Genomic DNA, 21,834 nt, shown 5'->3' on the forward strand with positions numbered 1-21,834 from the left:
GGCTGGAAGGGCTCATTCCACGCTGTATCTCTAAATAAAACACTTTGATTGGTGATAATATTTTTCTTCTGACACTTGTTCACTGTAATTTAGAGATGCAGCATGATAACAGGCCCTTTTGGTGGGCCTAACAAGCCTGCGTTGTCTAATTGCACCTCTTTGATCAATAACCAAATAGTCGGTACATCTTTGGACTGTTGGGGGGGAGGGGAACTGAAGCAGCTGAAGGAAATCCATGCAGTCCTGGGGAAAAAGTACAAACTCTTTACAGGCACCAGCAGGTATTGAACCTTGGTAACTGGCACTGTAATAGTTTTCTGCAAACTGCTACGCTACCGTGTCACCCCTAATTTAGTGTGTCCCAAAACAGTTGTCTTTTATCCTGTGGATTTTGCACCAAAGACTTTCCTTTTCTCTACTGGCTATCAACCTCAATGAAGTATTTTAAAAATAAAGTGTCTAAGGGATTTCTACTACCAAAGTGCATGACCATGCATTTTCCAACATTGTATTTCACTTGCAACTTCCTTGCCCATTCTCCTAATCTGACTATGTTCTGCTGCATCCTACCTGTTTCCTCAACACTACCTGCCCCTCCATCAATCTTTGTATCATCTGCAAACTTGGCAACAAAGCCATCTATCTCATCATCTAAATCATTTATATGCAGCATAAAAAGAAGTGGTCCCAACACCAACCCCTGCGGAACACCACTAGTCACTGGCAGCCAACCAGAAAAGGATCCTTTTATTCCCACTGGCTGCCTCCTACCAATCAGCCAATGGTCTAACTATGCCAGTAACCTTCCAGTAATCCCATGGGTTTATAACTTGTTAAGCAGCCTCATGTGTGGCACCTTGTCAAAGGCCTTCTGAAAATCCAAATATACAACATCCACTGCATCCCCTTTCTCTGTCCTACGTGTAATCTCCTCAAAGCATTCCAACAGGTTCGTTAGGCACGAATTTCCCTTAAGGAAGACATGCTGACTTTGTACAATCTTGTCCTGTGTCACCAAGTATTCCATCACTTCATCCTTAACAACTGACTCTAACATTTTCCCAACCACTGAGGTCAGGCTAACTGCTCTATAATTTCCTTTCTGCTGCCTTCCTCCTTTCTTAAAGAGTGGAGTAACATTTGCAATTTTCCAGTCCTCTGGCATCATGCCAGAGTCCAATGATTTTTGAAAGATCATTTCTAATGCCACCACAATCTCTAACGCTACCTCTTTCAGAACCCTAGGGTGCAGTTCCTCTGGTCCAGGTGACTTATGTACCTTTAGGTCTTCCAGCTTTTTTGAGCACCTTCTCTCTTGTAACAATAAGGACACCCACTTCTCTTCCTTCACACACTACAACATCTTGATATAATTACTATTCTATAGATTTGCTAAGTGGGCCTGCAGGAAAATTAATCTCAGGGTTGTATGTGGTGACCTGTATGTACTCAAATAATAAAATGTACTCTTTGAATTCCATTGAAGTGGAATAAGGAATGATATAAATAAGGTATTTATATCTGGGTCTTCTAATTGTTTCTGAACTGGTCCGGCTATTTTGTATGGTATTTACAAGACAGTAACATTAGTGAGTCACATAGTGGCTGTACTGGGTAAGGATGACATTAACTTCCCTGAAGGCTATTTGGAAACCCAGTGGCTTTTTGTTACAATTTAGTGCTGCTGCTGTGGTCGCGAGTAGTTGGACTGGCATCTTTTAAACTTCAAAAACGACAATTTGCTTTTGTTAGTACCACAGCTGCCATTGAAGATTTTACCTAAAGTTTAATCAAAATTTTTACTTTTAATCAGTAGATGCAGTGTAGGTAAATGTAAATTTCAGCAAGTACAGATTTTTTCCCCTGATCGAAGCAAATAACCGTGAGTGCTGGAAAGCTGAAACAAGAACTCAGAATGGTGAAAACGCTTGGGGCTAGACCTCAAATTATTCCTCGATTATAATAATAACAACATAAAAAATAAATAAGCTCAATGTTCATTTAAGTCATTTGTGTATTATAGGGAGGCACAGCCTACAAGAAATATATTAGAAATCGAGAACTTTCTGCCATAAAGAGAGTGGTAAGGATATCAAATTTGAAGCTCATATCGTTAATGGAGAGTAACCCTACATCAATTGTTTAATTATTAATATCCAAGACAATTTAATCATGGATGTAAACATCGTGGTTTGGTGTTGGATGCGATGCTGATCAAAGCCTATACGAGCAATACTTTAGAAAGCAAGGTCGAAAATTAATACTGTTCTTGCAACCTGACGTTCCCGACGTGCTTGGAATGGAAAAAATAACGCGCCGTCGTCAAAGGGCGGGGAGACAAGACGTTTGTGAGCAGAGCAGCGAGATTCCTGGATCTTGTTGGAATACTCTCGTTAACTGAAGGCAGCAACGACTCATCGTAACCATCTGTTTGAGAGGTTTGCTCAACTGAACCGTACTGTGGAATCGACCTGGCGCTTTACTGTCCGTGCCCGTCAAACCTTGAATAAGCATTACTTTTGTCTTCTTTTGACTTGTATCCGGGTTTTTCCCAGTTAATTTAGAAAGCAGAGCAGGTCAGTGCATTATGTGAGCGTCTCAGTTATTGTTGTACCTGTGGAAAAGGCGTGTTTTATTTTCCGATTTCGACAAATTCCACCAGTATGGTTTGCATTTCTAATTTTCCGTACAACTGATCTCGATTTTGTTTTCTCTTCTTGGATTGCGAAGAATTTCGTCCTCTTCTGCTAAGTGATATTTCTGCGCGATATCCGGAGAATCACTTTCAGAAAGGTTTTGCTTTGTGCACGAAAATCGCAGCGAATTTGCGATAAGTTTCTTCAACATGCTAAGGCGCATCATCGTGTTGTGCACTCGAATCGCCAATCACATCACAAAACATTTTATTTTGTTTTGAAATACTGACCGGTACTTTCACAAGGCGGTATTTTAAATTGATGCACATGATCAAGTAAGCCGAGTTCTCATAATACCTTAAACACCGTTGCGGAAAGACACTTGTTCTTTGAGTAAATCCTGGCGTAGTGTAACCTGATGAAATGGGTTAGATAATTTATCTACCCGCTATCCGTTATTATTTTGCAAGTAGAAATAAAATAACTGACCTACATTTGCCATCAGGTGAAATTAATTGTTCCATCCAATCCCCAAAGGTACTTAACATCAATCAGTCTTACGCCTTTGTCTTAGAGTGTCTCTTCGTGGATTTAAAGGCAGCGGCTGCGAAGATGACTTGGAAATTTATTCAGATGTGCGGCTGGTACTTTCGATATCGTGAACAAATCTTGAAGGATTTAAAACAGTGGCAAACTGGGACAATAGATGACGATTTTTAAAAATTAACTTTGTTTTATTTTCAAGGGGATATTACAAAATAGTGACTTAATTTTCCAATGCCAAACTTCCAGTTCGAGCTATTTCGCGGAGAATTCCAGCACAAGTGTAAAATTATCAGCCGCCCTCCTGCCAGCGGTCAATACCTGTTGGGTTTGGGCGGCTGGTAGATTCGTTTGGAAAATGATTAAATTTCGATAATCTAATTTATCTAGCGGCACAGAAGTAATAAAAAAAATTTAAAAAACCGTGAATCCTGAGAGGATAGAAAAGCAATATTGGAACAGACAGAGGAAGGGAAAACCATTCCCCAGCTGTCAAGCTTTAGACCTCTTCGTTATGATATTGCCTTTTCCTTCATCTTTGCTTGTGCTGTTTCAGAGAAATGTTGGTGTCTTTTCACTGATGGGTTATTCAGCATGGTTGTGGCAGAAATAGGTAATATTCCAAATTAAATCATGTGGATAGATATGAGTAACAAGGGAGGGTAAAGCACCAAGAAGAATAAAGGTAATTATGATTAAAATAATTTCTTGTATGATGGGCCAAAGCTTGTATGAACCAGAATTTTTGCCACATGGAATCATGCAAATATACAGAACCTGTCAGGAGTCTAGACAGGTCATTTGACCCCTCAAACCTGCCCTGTCATTCATTAAGATCATGGCTGATCTGACTGTAATCTTAATCTTCCTCCCGATTACTCCCAGTAAATATGTAAAAAAAACTTACTTGCTAATTAACAAAATCTCAGCCTTAAAATAATCCAAGTATTCAGCTTCCATTGTCCTCTGAGGAAGAGTTCTAAAGCCTGCTACCCTCCGCCAAACCCTGAGGAAAAGATTGTTTTGCCTTTTCTCTGACTTAATATGGATGACTTATTATTTTCATACAATGATCCCTGATTCTAGAATCTCTCACAAGAACAAACATCTTTTTCACATCCATGCTATTAAGACCTCTTAGCATCTTGTACATTTCAGTCTTGTTCCTGTCACTCATCCAGTCTCCAGTGACTGGACTAAAAAAGACAACTTGCCCATTCCAGGTTTGTAAATTTATGTGGAACTGTTTCCAACACATTTGCATGCTCATAACTAAGTGACCAATACTGTTCACAATACTTGGGATGTAGCCTCACCATTGCCCCATGTCACGAAAACATAAACCTACCTTTTTTGTTCATTTCTTAATGCAATGAATGAGAACATTGTACTAGCCTTTTGCAAATCATGCACTATTTCATTCCCATTCATTTGCATCCCAAGAGCACCAGCCACATAACATGCTTCTTTCCTCTTTTTTCCCTGCCTAAGTGGACACTATCATATTTTCCCCACTATACTCCATTTCTCATGTTTCCCTATCTCCATCTGTTTATCACTTTGGAACCCCAATGACTAGATTAAATTCTAGGAGACTGGCATTAGTGAATAAGTTGCAGGTGTTTTTAATTTTGACTCTTGTATTTTGACAGCAAATTAAGGAACCTGTTTCTGTATTTGAACATGTTTATAATGACTACACTGGGATATTGGATTTAGCGAGGTATATGCCAGAAGTAGTTTCCTTGAATCTGAATTAAATTCATTCCTGTATAAAAAAACTGTGTAATGGCTTGCTGTGTAGGTATCTCTGATTTTCATTTAAAGTGAAATTAAGTATTTTGAGATTTTAATACTATTATTCAGTACTATAAAGCATTTTACAATGAAAAACTTACAATTTCACTTCACAATGAAATATACTGGAAAACGTCATGGAGTCCGATGCAAGTTGATTTTATCCACTTAATCCAGGGAATCCCAACCTGGAGTCCAAGGACCCCTCAGTTAATGGTAGGGGGCCATGGCATTAAAAAAGTTGGGGACCCCTGACCTAATCTGAAGAATAACTTTGAAGAAATAGTCGATTGCTGTTTTAGATTGAGTTAAGAATTGGTTGATTGCAACTCCATTTGGAAATGGAGAACACTCTTCAATCCAACTTGAAAGTTGTTTCCAGTGGAACTGCACTAGATGTAAATGATTTCTATCAATTATTATAGGCAAAGTATTGTAACAAGAAGTGAACTCATGATATATCTTTGAGCAGGATAGAATTTTAGAATTCTTTGATTATTGTTGCTGACTAGCTTCAATTAGGATTCCTGATGTCCAGCAACAATGATACCACGCTGGTCAGCATTAAAGAACCTGGCATCACAGGTGGATAGGATCATAAAGAGAGCATATTTTCTTTCAGAAGTAAAGGCATTGTGTACATGAATTGAGATATGTTGAAGCTGCACAAGATGTTGGTAAGGCTGAATTTCAAACATTCTGTGCAGTTTTGGTCACTTACCTACTAGAAAGATATCAATAAGCTTGAGAGTTCAGAGAATGTTTACTTGGTTGGTGCTGGGGTTTGAGGACCTGAATTGCAGGGAAAGCTTGAATACATTAGGGCTTTGTTCACTGGAATGCAGGAGAATGAGGGGAGAACTTATAGAGGTATACAAAATTATGTGGGGTATTAGATAGGGTGAATGCATGTAGGCTTTGTCCCCTCGGGTTGGATGAAATGACAACTGGAGGTCATGGGTTAAGGGTGAAGGGTGATATATTTAAGGGGAACCTGAGGAGAACCGTATTCACTCAGAGGTGGTGCAAGTGTGGAAAGAGCTGCCAACAGAACTGCTCGCTGCAGGTTCAATTGTAACATTTAAGGGAGGTACGGATAGGTACATGGATGAGAGGGTTTTGAAGGGATATGGTCCAGATGCAGGTAGGTGGGACTAGGAAGAAGATCAGGTCAGCATGAACTAGATGGGTCGAACAGCCTGCTTCTGTGCTGTTATACTTCATTACTCTAATTCTCTGATAACAAACTAGGAAAAAAATCAAAATTAAAAAAGACTGTTGGTTGTAACAAACTACATTGTGCTTTGTTTTTAAAAAAATTTGTTTTTGGGCTTTGTGCATTCAAAATTTGCCTGAACTATGTACCATGCTGCACCAATTCAGAAGATAATTAAAAGTTGCCTACATTGGAATGAACCATAGTCACATTATAAACTATAGCAGTCAAGGATGACAGGTTTCCTAAAAGACAGTAGCAAACCAGTTTGGCGGGTGTAATTATCTGAATTTGCATTTTCCAGTTGTTAAAGTTGGATTCAAACTTGTTTCTGATCAGTCATGCAGGTCAGAGACTTGGACACCATTCTGTAACTTAATATGCTACTGTACCTCATCAGTTTGCTAAGTATTAATTAATAAGAATTGCTTTACACTGCATGCAACTAAGTGTAATACTTTACGGGCACTTAGTAGTATTAAAAGTATCTTTAAATTGTCTATTTGAACTATTTCTTTACAATGGAAAAAGCTGCAGAACAGCATCGACTCTTCAAAAGTATTAAAACAGAAAGCAGCCTTGGAATTTGTATGTCAAGGTGCACATGCTCAGAAATCTCATGTTGTTGGTTCTGTGGCATGAAGATGACAAACAATGATAATTAAGTGCAAATTTTAGGAAAATGCTTAATTAGAATTACAGGAGAAAAACAGGCTATTTTTCAGGCCTGGGTCCAGTGACACTCTGGACACCAAGATCCCATTGCAGAACCATATTAGTTTCTTCTCAGAGACTCAAATCATTAAAATAATCTTTCTTTGTCATTGAGGTTGTTTTCTTTAAAAGAAGTCCTTGTCTTTGAACAGAAAGTTATAGTGCGTTTTAACTGTGTATGTTTGTAATCGTACAGAAAGACATTTTGTACTTTGAAGATGTCAAAAGCTGGAAGCAAGATAATTTGTCATCTTGCTAAGCTTCTGAAATTAATGAGCATATTAAAAGATCAAATAAGAACTGAGGAATGAAAATAAATTGAGTTGTGCCTCCTTCACATAATATGGCTGGTTAATATAACCCCAATTAAAAAGAGCACCCATCCTATTGATGTTAGCTAAATTTGTTATTGCCATGCCCTGACAAAAAGTTAACTAGACCAATCAAATGCACTTAGTCTATTTTACATTATGATGTCAAATTATTCTTGGAGCATTGGCAGGATTTAGGCTTGTATCCCTTAAGCCCCATGAAGGATAACTGCGATCTTTTCACCATTGGATCACATTGGGTAGCACAGTAGCAAAGGGGTTAGTGCAGAGCTTTAGAACACTGGCGGTAAGATGGGTGATCAATTCCCTCTGCTATCTGTGAAGAGTTTATATGGTCTCCCTGTGAACATGTGGATTTCCTCTGGGTGCTCTGGTTTCCTCCCATACTCCAAAGATCTATATGTTATGGTTAGTGAGTTGTGGGCATGCCAGGTTGGTGCTGGAGGCCTGGTGATATTTGTGGGCTGCCAGCGGAATTCTCACTGATTTGATTTGATGGAACCAATGCATTGCACTCTGTTTTTTTTGGATGTAGATGTTTTGGATTTAGAAACAGTTGTAAAAGACTAATAAATGAATAAACATTATGGTAGATGGGAGTATTTGGATTTAATTTTTAGAAGTCATGATATTGGAGGGCAGTGAAGCAACATAGGTATTTGTAAACAATTTTGGTGGCTAATAAATATTTGTAAAGTATTGGCATGAATATGCACTGGTTTGGAAATGGAGTATCCTGGAGTTGGTTGTTGGACTTCTTTCTGTGTAGGAGCACAATTTGCTGGTAATGTGAAAATAGAATTTTTCTGGAAACATTGTTGAATTTTGTGAATTATCTCAGGGTAAACATGGAGAAAGGGACTTCCTTCTCTCTTTCTCTCGCACCCCTACCAACTCCTTCTCAGGGCTAGCCTACTGGGATACTATAGGTAAAAGACAATTTTTCTGCATTTGTTCTGGCCTTTTGTTATTCTCGTACTGTTGCTCAGTTTTAATTCTATCTAGTCTTTGATGTTGGTGGATTAGCTTGTCTTGTTCTTCTTCATTCATACACAGCTGCAAAAGGGCCAGGAGTTATTGCATCTTTTTTTGTGAGTTAAGGATTTGTTTTTGGTAATTACTTATTTCATTTCGTCCTTCACTGATTTATATGCAGTTTAAGGATATACATCAGTTCCTTGGAAACTGGATTTTAAATTTCTCAATTCACTAATTTGAACATAAGCAGTTGAGAACTTGCACACCAAAGAACAATGAACATACTAACTAGTATGACTCAGCTGTTGCAATCCCTATCTAAGAATTCTGTTTTACTGTTTTCTCATTGCTTTAATTGAACATTCAAATCATTCCCCCTTCAGTGCTGTCCCAGAGCTCACTCTTCCAAGGGTCTTCTTTCAAAGACTACATACAAATGAAAGATAGTTTATGAAAATTGAATGCAACTGGGATTTACCTGTAATTTTGGATATGTAACTCTTCTTTCAATAAAGATGCAGAACACTAGGGAAACACCACTTGTTGCCTCACGATACTCTCTCTCACACAAAATATCACAATTTCCACAGAGGGGTAAAAAGTTAATTGAATAACATTATTAATAATCAACCTACTAATGGTTTAAGCCATGTGCTGGTGAGCCAACAGAAAATCAGTTTCGATCACCTCCTGTGGTGCTGTATTTGCTGGTGTTGCTACCTTACAGTTACAAGGTTCAATTCTGAACTACCCCCACCAACCCACCCCAATGCTGTTGGAGGAATGTGTGGATTTCCTCTGGTTTTTTTGCTTTGCTTCTTCATCCCAAAAATGTGTGGATAGGTAGGTTAACACTGGGACACTCTAAATTGTCCCCAGTGTTTAGATAATTGATAGCATGTGGATGTGGGGATATAGAATAGCTTACGGTTGGACGTGTGTTGATAATTGGCATGGTCTTGGCGGACTGACATGCCTGCTTATGTGCTGTATTTCTCTCTGACTTTAAGTAGGTGATATTTTAAAGAAATAGATGCCAGTTATCAAATTATTTTACAGACACAATTTGCCAGCATTCCAGGGAAATTACTAAAGTTAATGTAATGTTTTTATTTTTAACATTTCCAACAATATTTGAAAGGTAAAGTTCTGTGCTCGAAGAATCTCTTGGCAATATATTTAATTCAGTTCATCATCTATTAAATTTAATGACCATTACTCAATATGCTGAAAAAATGTGACATGCATTGATGCATTGATACATTGGAGCATCAACTGAAAATCTCCCTCAGTTTTCCCAGCTATTGTACTGCACCTTGATCCTTAATTCATTCTGAATTTCTTAACGTCTCAGGTCAAGTCATTTTCTGTGCATTCAACTCTCAGCTGCCCAATGTTGACTGACGTTGACCTCATGAATTAAGTTGAATCAGAAAGTTGTAAACAGTTTTATTAGAATCCCCAGTTGCCCACAGTAAGCACACAACGGTCAACAGGCTGCTCTCATTCAACTGAGGTACCTAAGAGGTTAAATGAATTTAGTTTTCAATGTAAACACAAATACAGACTGAAATGTATTAACATCACACCAACAATGAAATTATATTTAATCAACTACTACTACAACCTTTTAAAACTATATGATACCTTGCCACTGTGCATCAGTTCAATGACATGTGAAATACACTTGTGGCACTTGCTGATTCTTGAAAATAATCTTAAAGGTTAAGAATTTCAATTAGTGGCCTACCAGCACCATTAAATTTTGAAGGTAATCCTCAGCTGGGATTGTGAACTTGTTCACCTGCCTTTGTTTTCTAGTTTGCAACTCCCAGTAATTGCATTATTCACCATGGTTTCCACACAAGTAAAGAGAGATTGTTGTGGAAAAAAAGGCAGCCAAGACCAGAACAATGCCAGTGGTACTGTTCCTCCTGATGCTAAGCAATTTTGAGATGTAATTGTTATTCTGATCTTTTATAGTTTTGTATTGTTTTTTATTTATGCACAAAGTTATTTTAAAAATGCAGTGTGGTTATTATTCTACTATTTGCTGATAAAATGACTGTACTAGGCCTTGAATTGGGAAATGAACATGGCCTGTTGTTTGGAGTTTCAACAGAAGAGCATTTGGGAAGTTCGGATAGATATGGATTAGAGCAAGTGGAAAGGGCTAAACTGGCAAAAGGCTAATTATAATGGTACTAGGGAGAATAGATCAGAATTGACTTGTATTGAGTAAGTCCACATCTGATGTGTGGGAGTTGTTCAAAGGCCAGCTGGACAGAATTCTATATGAGTTTCTGTGAGGAAGAAATAAAAGGATGTTAAGTTTTGAGATCCTTGAATGATGGGAGATGATACAAATTTAATCAAAAAGAAAGGAAGCATATGTTACTTCTAGAAAGCTGAGTCTGAACAATGAGGAATATGAAGAATGCAGAATGAACTTAAAACAGGGAATTAGTAGGGTTTAAAGGGGTCACAAAATCTCCTTGGTAGATTGCATTCAGGAAAATACCAAGGCATTTTATATATTAAAAACAGAAGGGTAACTAGGAGGAGCATAGAACTACTCAGACACAGAGGAGAGAATTAAAGCCCGTGACTAGAAAAAGTGGGCAAGGTTATAAATGAATATTTTGCAATGATATTCACCAGTGAGAAGTACATGGAGGATAGAGAGATCAGGGATATTTTTGCACATGTTGATATGAAGGAGGAGGTGGTGCTGGGTTTCTTGAAGACCTTTTGAGAGAGGCAGGAAGAAAATTGCTGGGCCCTTGCCGAAGATCTTTGTACCTTCTTTATTTACAGGCACTGTCTCAGAGGATTGGAGAATAGCCAATGTTTTTTATTTGTCTAAAAAAGGGAATTTGGGATATTTCAGCATGTTATAGGCCAGTGAACTTGCATCAGTGATAGGGGAGTACTTGGAAAAGACTCGTTGGGATAGGATTTACTCACATCTCAAATGCATGGACCTATTAGTGATAGTCAGCACAGATTTGTTCAGGGAGATCTTGGGTAACAAACTTTATTAAGTGTTTTGAGCTGGTAACAAAACGATTGATAAGGGTAGGGTAATGGATGGTGAATACACGGACAGATGACACTGGTGAACCATGCTGATGTGTTGCAGGGAGCTTAGAAAACTTCAAAATATAATTCTGAACTGCTCTCACTGCAATCAGCAGCCTGTAATTTCCCTTAAAGTAATGTAATTTTGAACCATCTGAAGGAACTAGAAATTTCACAATCTTCTGAAGGACTCAGTGGACATAACTCCCAAGCATGTGCATGCAGGTACAGCACCTTGAAGTGGACAAAGGTACATTTCGATGGCCTGAAGAGAGGTAGGACAGGACTCCAAGCCAGACTGAAGCATAGGGGAATGAAACTTCCTTTACCCAGCATCTTGTTAGCAAATTTACAGTTGGTGTAGAACCTAAGAGCAAGTTTGCTGTATCAGAGGGAAATGAGAAATTGCTGCTTTCTGTGTTTCATGGGGCATGGCTCACTCAGACATGTCAGATACATTGGTGAGATCTGAGGACTTCTCAATAAACAGGATAGACTGGACTGCTGGTTCGGAGAAGGCAAAAGCTGGGAGACTGTTTTTCATGATAAATTGTTTGTGGTGTTTGGACACAGTGGTCTTGTCACATTCTTGTTCTCCTGACCTGGATCCCCTGATCTTATAAGTAGTGCTGACCACACGACTTACAAGAAAGTTCTCCTCCATGATCCTGACTGCAGTTTACATACTGACAAAGGCCGATGTTGATCAGGTATTCAAGATATTAAATGCTGCCATTAGCAAACAAGAAACAGCCTTCGTGATGCCTTTCAAATCATTGTCGGGACTTCAATCAGGCTTCTTTGAAGAAACCTCTGCACAGTTATCATCACCATTTAACCTGAAGCACTATGGTTTCCAATACATTCGACCACTGCCTACCATTCCATGTCGAGATGGCATTTTGGGAAATCTGCTGTCCTTCTCCTATCTGCATACAGCCAGGGACTAAACAGCAAAGCTCCAGCGATAAGGACAACAAAAAGCTGGTTATGGGAGGCAGAGGAATGGCTTCAAGTTGATGGATTGGGCCATGTTCAAGGACTCATCAGAGGATCTGAATTAGTGCACCACAGTTGTCATGGACTTTATGATTTGAAAGGCATCAGGGTAGGCCGTTTCTTGTAGACAAGTGTGTGATCACAAAATTATTATGAGATTTCCCCAGCCAAAGGCCTTGGATGACCCATGAGATCTGCAACCTGCAGAGGGCCAGACCTGGTGACCAAGTGGGATACAACGGGTCCAGGTACAATCTCCTGAAAGCCATCTCACATGCAAAGTGGCAATTCTGGGCCAAACTTGAATCACTGAAGAATGCTCAACAGCTGTTGCAGGGCTTGAATGCTATTACCTCTTCCAAAATGAAACCAAGCAAACATAGGTGATAGCAAAGCATTGCTGCCAGATGAGCTAAATGCCTTCTATGCTCACTTTGACCATCAAAACATGGAGGAACCTTCACAAACTCCCACAGTCACTGTTCATCCTGTGATTTCAGTCTCTGAGGCCAATGTGAGAGCATCCTTTAGGAGGGTGAACCCACGGAAAGGCTCCAGCCCAGATAGGGTACCTGACCAAGTACTAAAGACCAGAGCTGATCAACTGGCTGGAGTGTTCACCAATTTCTTTAACCTCTTTGACAGTCAGAGGTACCCATTTGCTTCAAGCAAGCTTCAGTTATACCAGTGCCTAAGATGAACATGGTAACCTGCCTCAATGACTATCGTCCAGTAACACTAACATTCACTGTGATGAAGTGCTTCATATCCACTCCAATTTGCCCATCATCACCACAGATCCACAGTAGATGCCATTTCATAGGCTCTTCACTCAACACAAGAACATTGGACAGTGAAGTTGCATACATCAGGATGTTCTTCATCAACTACAACTCAGCATTCAATTCTACCATCCCCTCAAAACTAATCAATAAGCTTCAAGATCTAGACCTCGATAACTCTTTGTGCATTGGATCCTTGCTTTCCTTAGTTGCAGACCCCTGTCAGTTCGGATTGGCAAAAACATCTTCTCCAAAATTTCCATCAGCACAAGTGCGTGACAAGGCTGTATGCTTAGCCCCATTCTGTACTCGCTCTACACTTATGATTGTGAAGGACAGATGAAATGCTCAAATGCCATATTTAAGTTTGCTGATGACCCCACTGATGTTGGCTAAGTTAAAGGTGATGACGAATCAGCATATAGAAGGGAGACTGAAAATCTGGTTGAGTGATGCCACAAAATCAACTTTTCACTCAATGTCAGCAAGACCAAGGAGCTGATTATTGACTTTGGGAGGAGGAAACTGGAGATCCATGAGCCAGTCCTCATTGGAGGACCAGACGTGAAGAGAATCAGCAACTTTAAATTCCTTGGTGTTATCATTTCAGAGGATCTGTCCTGGGTCCAGCATGTAAGTGCTATTAGAAGAAAGCACGACAGTGCCTTTACTTCCTCAGAAGTTTGCAAAGTTTTGGCATGATGTGTAAAACTTCAATCAACTTCTATAGATATATAGTGGAGAGTATATTGACTGGTTGCATCATGCCTGATCTCCATGGATACATCTCCACACCATACTTGAACATCTCCATACTTGAACGGAAAGTATTTCAAAAAATAATGGATGTAGCCCAGTCCATCACAGGTAACACCCTTCTCACTGTGCTCTCTACTCATTACTGCCATCAGAAAGAAGGTCCAGGTGTCTCAGGAACCACACCTCCAGGTTCAGGAACAGTTATTACCCCTCAACATCAGGCTCTTGATCCTTGATCCAGAGGGGATAATTTCACTCAACTTCACTCGCCTCATCACTGAACTGTTTCCACAACCTAATGGACTCACTTTCAAGCACTCTTCATCTCATGCTCTCGATACTTTTTGTTTATTTAGTTGTAATTATTATTATTTCTTGCTTTATTCTGTTTTGTATTTGCACAGTTTGTTTTCATTTGCATACTGGTTGTTTGCCTGTTCTGTTGGGTGCAGATGGTTTCTATTGTGTTTTTTGGATTTACTCTATGTTACGTTCCCCAGTAACCGGGTAATTTTCGAGCAAAGATAGATGGGTCCACCGAAGTCTGATGCTACTATTTTCAAATGTTTTTATTTATAAAGGGGCACAAACGTATGGTTAATACAAAACATTCAGATCATATACGTCGTCACAACTCAATCTAAAGCACAGGTATAGTAATAATCAATCAGAAATAAGCTCTATCGTTGTCTAGGGGTGATGTAGATATATATTGTTTACTGGATATTTAAAAGTCTTTTTGCGGTCACTGCAGTTCCACCCGCTGCCGTCGTTGTGGTGTCGCGTTGGTGCACTTTTGTTAGACAGAGAGAGAGAGGGGGGATGAAAGAGTTACCCGACAGGTTTTCCAACCTGGAAGCGTTCGGTTTGTCGGAGCCTCGTTGGGGGAATGAACGCTCCTCTGTGGCCTTCCCTGTAGCTAAGCCGTTCTTCCATTGTGGGGTTGCCAATCCCAGGCAAGGAAAAGACGCACACGAACCCCACCACCGGCTGTCGCTCTCAAAACGCTGTCGCAGGATTTCTAGGGTGTCTTCTGGTGTGTCTGAAGGGGTCCTCCCCTCCAGACCCTCCTTTATACTTCCTCACGGGATCGCCAGTGTCAGTCTCTCTCAATCAGCCCACTTTGCCCGAGGGCTTTACACGTGGTCTTCATGAGACAATAGTCAATGTCGCCTTTATTCTGCTTCCCGGGGGAACGTGGTCTTCAGCACGTCTCCCTCTCTCTCTTGGGTCATTTGACCCCCCCTTGACTAGGGCTCTTGCGAATCTCACAAAGGAGGGGGCTGGGGTCATAACACCTCCCCTCTTAAAAGTTTTTTTACCAGCGGTTAAAAACAAGTTGGTACAGAGTCTTATAGGATTTTTTTTCTAACACAATACACAAGCTCCTCTCTTCACAGAGTATTACCGTTATACATTCAAGTCAGTATCTAAACAGGTAACAATTACAGTGTCCCTTTCTTTAATATCTTAACATCGCGTACCGTACTAAAGTCTGGTAGCATCAAACTTCAGCTCAATAACCACCTATTTATTTATTTTCTTCAGCAACAAAACTAAGGAGGTGTGATCTTAGCTTAGGTGCATCTACAAAAGTTTATACAAATACTAATCGTTTCGGTCGTGTTATTTCACCGGCAGGTCTCCAAAGGGGACCTTTATTAGTCACAGGCTTTGGCGCAAACCCGTACAACCGGCGTTGCTGTTTAAAAATGGCATTTTCTATTAACCATCGCCTCTTTTCCGGAGAGTCTCCCCGTGGGGAACTTGAGTAATTTGGCGAGGTACTCTCCCGCCTTTTCTTTCCACGAGGGTTATTCTCTTAACTCCGTGTCCCCAACCTAGTCCATCATGGGAATTTCCACCCAATTCTTTAATGCTACACAGGTAGTTAACCCTTTTGTCAAGACCATGCAGGCTGATGTGTTTCAGTTTGAACCTTTTTCTCCGGCCGCATTTAAATTTTGGCTTCCTCACAGCGCTTTCTTGAATAACAATAGCGTGTGAGGCACCCTTACATTCCAAATCAACCTGTAATCGATGCGCAGGCATCAATCTAGACTTTAACTTTTTTCCATTCGATTTGGGAACTACAGATTTACCGTTCTCCTCCACAACAACAGTTATCTCCCCATTCGTAAACTCCACATTAACTCTGAACACCCCCTTCAGCACAACCATCTGGGAACTCACACTTCCCAAGGTTAACCCCTTTTTTTCCGAACCAAGTCTATCTGCTCCAAAAGGACGACCATCTCGTCCAGCTGAGTCAAATACCTCAGACTTTTTCTGAGCTCCGTGACTAGGTTCAGGACCACGTGCATCCCCATCTTGGACACACTCAAACGGGGCATTGGCCTCTTCCAGGCTTTCAATACCCGTACCCTTTTCAAATTCTAAATTCCCCTGATCCTCCCAGTTACTCTCTGGGCAACTCACTTCCGGAGTAAACTCAACCCCACGGGCTGAAACAACCCCATCTGCCAACCCAGCAGACTTCTTCAAGGTAATGGCATCCTTTTCATCTAGGACTGCCCTCATCTCATTATCAGGAACACCTTTAGAATTTTCAACTTCTTCAAACAGTCCTGCCAAACCAGACAGATCATCCATGTCCAACCCGGGACCTTTTAACAGCTTTATCTGTTTCTCATCTTTATTTCCTACCTCTAGGACCTTTTTCTTCGCTAAGGGAAGATCTACCTTCTCTCCCTTACCCCCTTTTACGTTACTATTCCTCGTTTTACCACCCTCGAAACCCTCGTGGCACAGGGTCGGTAAAGACGTCTGGGCCAAATCAAAACTGGCCAATTTTAAACTGCTCCCGTTCTCAGCTGCCGCTCTCGACAGGCTGCGAGTGTCCGCGCATGCGGGATAGCTCGGGGACTCTATGGGCGGGGCCTCAACACGCACCGGTCGGCGGGTCATAGTCATGGCCGACCAAACTTTTCCTCCTGCTAAATCGTTCCCAAGGAGGACATCCACGTCAGTTCTCGGGAATTCTGAGGGCACCCCCATTTCAACTGATCCATACACCAGCTCACAATCCAAAATGACCCTATGCAAAGACACCCTTTCTGTCCCTTTTCCTATTCCTCTCAGGGCTACCTCGCCCGTCGGAGGTCCGAATTGTAATACGTTACGGCTAATTAATGATAGCTCTGCCCCCGTGTCTCTCCAAATCCTTACGGGAATTGGCGGGTCCCCCTTCCTTACAGACACGGTTCCGTGTGACATATAAATCTCCGACCCCTCGGAGATTTCCTGCTCCCCTGGGAACCTCTTGCCAATTTTCTGATTACCACTGCACACCCGATAGGGATCGCTGCTTTCCCTCTCTCTGGCTCCTTTCTCGGAGCAAAGCATTTAGATGCAATATGACCCACCTTTTCACAATTAAAACAGGTCAAGCCAGGACCTCTCCTGCCGTCTTGCCTCTCCTCCTCAATTTTACCACTAGCTCCCAGCAGGATCTCCGCCTCAGCCGGCAGACTTTCTCTACCGTTCCCACGGTCTCTCTGGTAACTTTTTGGCAAGGAAAACTTTGTCTTGTGGGTTAGGGCATATTCATCTGCGAACCTAGCAATTTCTGAGATGGACTGATTCGTCCTCTCATTCAAATACATCCGGATCTCTTCCGGAACACAACCTTTAAATTCCTCAATCAAAAATAACTCCCTGATACGCCCATAATTCTCGGCCACCTTTTCCGCGGTGCACCAACGGTCCAAGAGCACACCCTTCTCATGGGCTAGCTCGGTATACGTTTGATTCCATCCTTTTCTTAAATTTCGGAACCTTTGACTATACGCCTCAGGTACTAACTTGTAACCTCGGAGAATGGCCTCCTTTACTTGATCATAATTCCCTTCCCCTTCTGGGGGCAACGCGGCATATGCCCGCTGTGCTTTCCCTCATAACACACTTTGTAACAACGCCACCCACTGCTCTCTGGGCCACTTCTGATTCACTGCCACCTTTTCAAAAAGCAAGAAATAACTATCAACATCCGTCTCCTCGAACGGGGGGACCAACCTCAACACCCGACTAACATCAAACCCCTCTTCTCTCTCTTGCCCTTGAGCTCTTCGCTCTTGCTTTCGCCTGTCCAGCTCCAATTCATGGCTCCTTTGTTTCTCTTTCTCTTCTGCTTCTGCTTCTAGCTGCTTTAGCTGGAGCTCATGACCCCGTTTCATCTCTAATTCCTTTAGTTTGAACACCTGCTCCCTTTCCTTTTCCTTTTCAGCTCGTTCCTCAGCCTTTTCCTTTGCAGCTGCTTCTAGCTGCTTTACTTTAAGATCATGGTCCAACCTTACTTTCTCCAACTCTACCTGATCTGTCCCACTCGCTAATCTCTTTTCGGGGATATTTTCCAAATCCTCAGCTGCAAACACCTCCTTTTCAATGTAATACTGATTTATGACCCCTCGCACTTCCTGCTTTTTCATTGATGACCTCACCTCTGCGAGGCCTAACCCCTTTGCCAGATTTACCAAGTCTGATTTGGTAGCCGTCCCTAGCGCCTCTACAGTCGGATTTCCCATAAATTCACCAACATCCATCTTTGCTGGTTTCCTGTCTGGCTACCTGCATAACCAGATTTAAGTTTGGACTTACAGCCCGATTCACTGACCCTCCCCTTTGGTTTCAAATCCGGGACGAGCAACCCACTTGTTACGTTCCCCAGTAACCGGGTAATTTTCCAGCAAAGATAGATGGGTCCACCGAAGTCTGATGCTACTAATTTCAAATGTTTTTATTTATAAAGGGGCACAAACGTATGGTTAATACAAAACATTCAGATCATATACGTCGTCACAGCTCAATCTAAAGCACAGGTATAGTAATAATCAATCAGAAATAAGCTCTATCGTTGTCTAGGGGTGATGTAGATATATATTGTTTACTGGATATTTAAAAGTCTTTTTGCGGTCACTGCAGTTCCACCCGCTGCCGTCGTTGTGGTGTTGCGTTGGTGCACTTTTGTTAGACAGAGAGAGAGAGGGGGGATGAAAGAGTTACCCGACAGGTTTTCCAACCTGGAAGCGTTCGGTTTGTCGGAGCCTCGTTGGGGGAATGAACGCTCCTCTGTGGCCTTCCCTGTAGCTAAGCCGTTCTTCCATTGTGGGGTCGCCAATCCCAGGCAAGGAAAAGACGCACACGAACCCCACCACCGGCTGTCGCTCTCAAAACGCTGTCGCAGGATTTCTAGGGTGTCTTCTGGTGCGTCTGAAGGGGTCCTCCCCTCCAGACCCTCCTTTATACTTCCTCACGGGACTGCCGGTGTCAATCTCTCTCAACCAGCCCACTTTGCCCGAGGGCTTTACACGTGGTCTTCATGAGACAATAGTCAAAGAGTCGCTTTATTCTGCTTCCCGGGGGAACGTGGTCTTCAGCACGTCTCCCTCTCTCTCTTGGGTCATTTGACCCCCCCTTGACTAGGGCTCTTGCGAATCTCACAAAGGAGGGGGCGGGGGTCATAACATCTATAAGTCCTCAAGAAAATGACTCCCAGGGTTGCATAAAGTGACATGTATGTACTTCAATAATAAATTTACTTTGAACTTTAGTACAAGTAAAGCATTCAACATGGTCCCGCATAGTAGGCAGATCCAGCAGGTTAACACACATTGGATCCATGATGTCTTAATAGAATGGATGCAAAATTTGCTTAGTCTTAGAAGATGGAGGATAGTGGTAGAGGGGTATTATTCTGAAAGGAGATCTATGACCAGTGGTATTCTATAGGGATTAGAGCTGGGACTTCTGTTTGTGATGTATGTAAATGATCTGGATGAAAGTGGAGGTGGTCTTACTAGTAACTTTGCAGATTATAGGAAGTATGGTGGAGTTGTGGATAGTGAGGAAAGTTGTGAAAGGATAGAGCAGGGTTTAGAACAGTAGGAAGTATGGGCAGAAAAATGGCAGGTAAAGTTTAATCTGGACAAGTGTGAACTGTTGCACTTTGGAAGGTCAAACTAAGAGTGAATGGCAGGACAATTCAGAACACTGATGGGGTGGAAGTTCATAGGTCTCTGAAAGTGGCAACATTAGCAGATAGGATGCTGATAAGGGTGTATTGTCTTAATCAGTTGGGACATGGAGTAGAAGTGTAGAGAAGACATTTTGCAGCTGCAGAATCTGGTGACCCTGCAATCTCTGTATCAGTGGTCATTGTCAGAACATCTTTCATGAGGGTGAGCCCTTTCAAGATGTCAAGCCTTGATGGTGTACCTGATAGGGCTCTGAAAACCTGTGCCAACCAAATGGTGGGTGTGTTGAAGGACATCTTCAGTCTCTCACTGGTGCAGACAGAAGTTCCCACCTGCTTCAAAAGGGAGGCAATCATACCAGTGCCCAAGAAGAGAAGGCTGAGCTATCTCAATGACCGTCACCCAGTTGTACTCACATCTACTGTGATGAGGTGCTTTGTGAAGTTAGTAATGGCCAGAATCAACTCCTACCTAAAAAAGGACCTGGACCTGGTGCAATTTGCCTATCACCACAATAAGTCTGCAGCGGATGTAATCTCATTGGTTCTCCACTTGGCTTTGGATCACCTGGACAAAAGCAATACCTATGTCAGGCTGTTGTTTATTGATTACAGCTCAGCATTCAACACCGTTATACCCTGAGTACTAATAAACAAACTGCAAAACCTGAGCCTCTGTACTTCCCTCTGCAACTGGATCCTTGACTTCCTCACCAGGAGACCACAGTCAGTGCTGATCAGAAATAACATCTACTCCTCACGGACAATCTACACTGGTGCACCTCAAAGGATGTGTTTTGAGCCTACCACTTTATTCTCTATATAGCCACAACTGTGTGGCTAGGCAAAGCTCAAATGCCATTTATAAATTTGCCAATGACACAACTATTATTGGCAGAATTTCAGGTGGTGAGGAGGAGGTGCACAGGAGTGAAATAGATCAGCTGGTTAAGTGGTGACGCAACAACAACTTTGTACTCAATGTCAGTAAGACCAAAGAATTGATTGTGGATTTCAGGAAGGGGAAGTCAAGGGAATACACACCAGTCCTCATCGAGGGATCAGTAGTGAAAAGGGTGAGAAGTTCAAGTTCCTTGTTGTCAACATCTCTGGTGATCTATCCTGGGCCTAGCATATTGATGCAATTTCAATGAAGGCACACTGATTGCTATATTTCATGAGGAGAGTGAGGTGACTTGGCATGCCGCCAAAGACTCGCAAATTCCTACAAATACACATACCAGGGAAAACATTCTACTTGGTTGCATCACCATCTGCTACGGAGGGACCTTTGTATAGGATTGGAAAAAGCTGCAGGAAGTTGTAAACTCTGCCAGCTCCATCCTCGGCCTCCCCTGCACTGAGGACATCTAAAGGTAATGCTTCAAAAAAGTGGGATCCATCATGAAGGACTCCTATCACCCAGGACATGCCCTCTTCGCATTGCTACCATCAAGGAGGAGGTACAGGGGCCTGAAGAGTTCCTCAATGTTTTAGGAACAGATTTTTCCCCACCAACTTTAAATTTCTGAATGGACAATGACACTACATCACTTTTTTTGACTTTCTTTCACTGCTTAATTAATTTGATTTTAAAAAATATGTACTTTATATTATTGTAATTTAGTTTTTTTAAATATTATGCCTTGCAATGTACTGCTGCCACAAAACAGTATATTTCACGACATATGCCAGTGATATACCTGATTCAGATTCTCTGGTTAGGTACCATTTGGAGTATTGTGTGCATTTCAGATCACTGCATTCACAGGGAGGATGCAGAGGCTGTGGAGAGATGCATAAGGGGTTCATCAGGATGTTGTCTTGAGAAAATATTGTCTAAAGAAAGGTTGGATAAACCTGGACCTTTTTTTTCTGAAGAGTTGGTGAGCATAGATAGGATAGGTAGTGAGTTTCTTTCATTTCCCCCAGAATGGGTGCATTAAATACCAGAGGGGAAAGCTTTAAGGGAAGAGTTGAAAGGATATTTATGAAGCAAGTTTTT

The 21,834-nt window shown here is 41.5% G+C and overlaps 1 protein-coding gene across 2 annotated transcripts in view; it reads left to right on the forward strand.

Moving 5' to 3' along the window:
• The first annotated feature begins 2,304 nt into the window (after positions 1–2,304).
• The window catches only part of LOC140736958 (ras-related protein Rab-3C-like), a 137,594-nt gene continuing 118,064 nt past the window's right edge, over positions 2,305–21,834 (forward strand). Inside the window, exon 1 of one of the 2 annotated variants that reach the window (XM_073063011.1) lies at positions 2,305–2,438. The gene's annotated coding sequence lies outside the window, so the exon portion shown is untranslated. Of the gene's footprint in view, positions 2,577–21,834 lie in introns of both variants that reach the window. The other variant, XM_073063010.1, reaches the window with a different exon arrangement.

This window comes from Hemitrygon akajei, chromosome 12 (assembly GCF_048418815.1).
Source record: "Hemitrygon akajei chromosome 12, sHemAka1.3, whole genome shotgun sequence".
Classification (NCBI taxonomy): Eukaryota; Metazoa; Chordata; class Chondrichthyes; order Myliobatiformes; family Dasyatidae; genus Hemitrygon; species Hemitrygon akajei.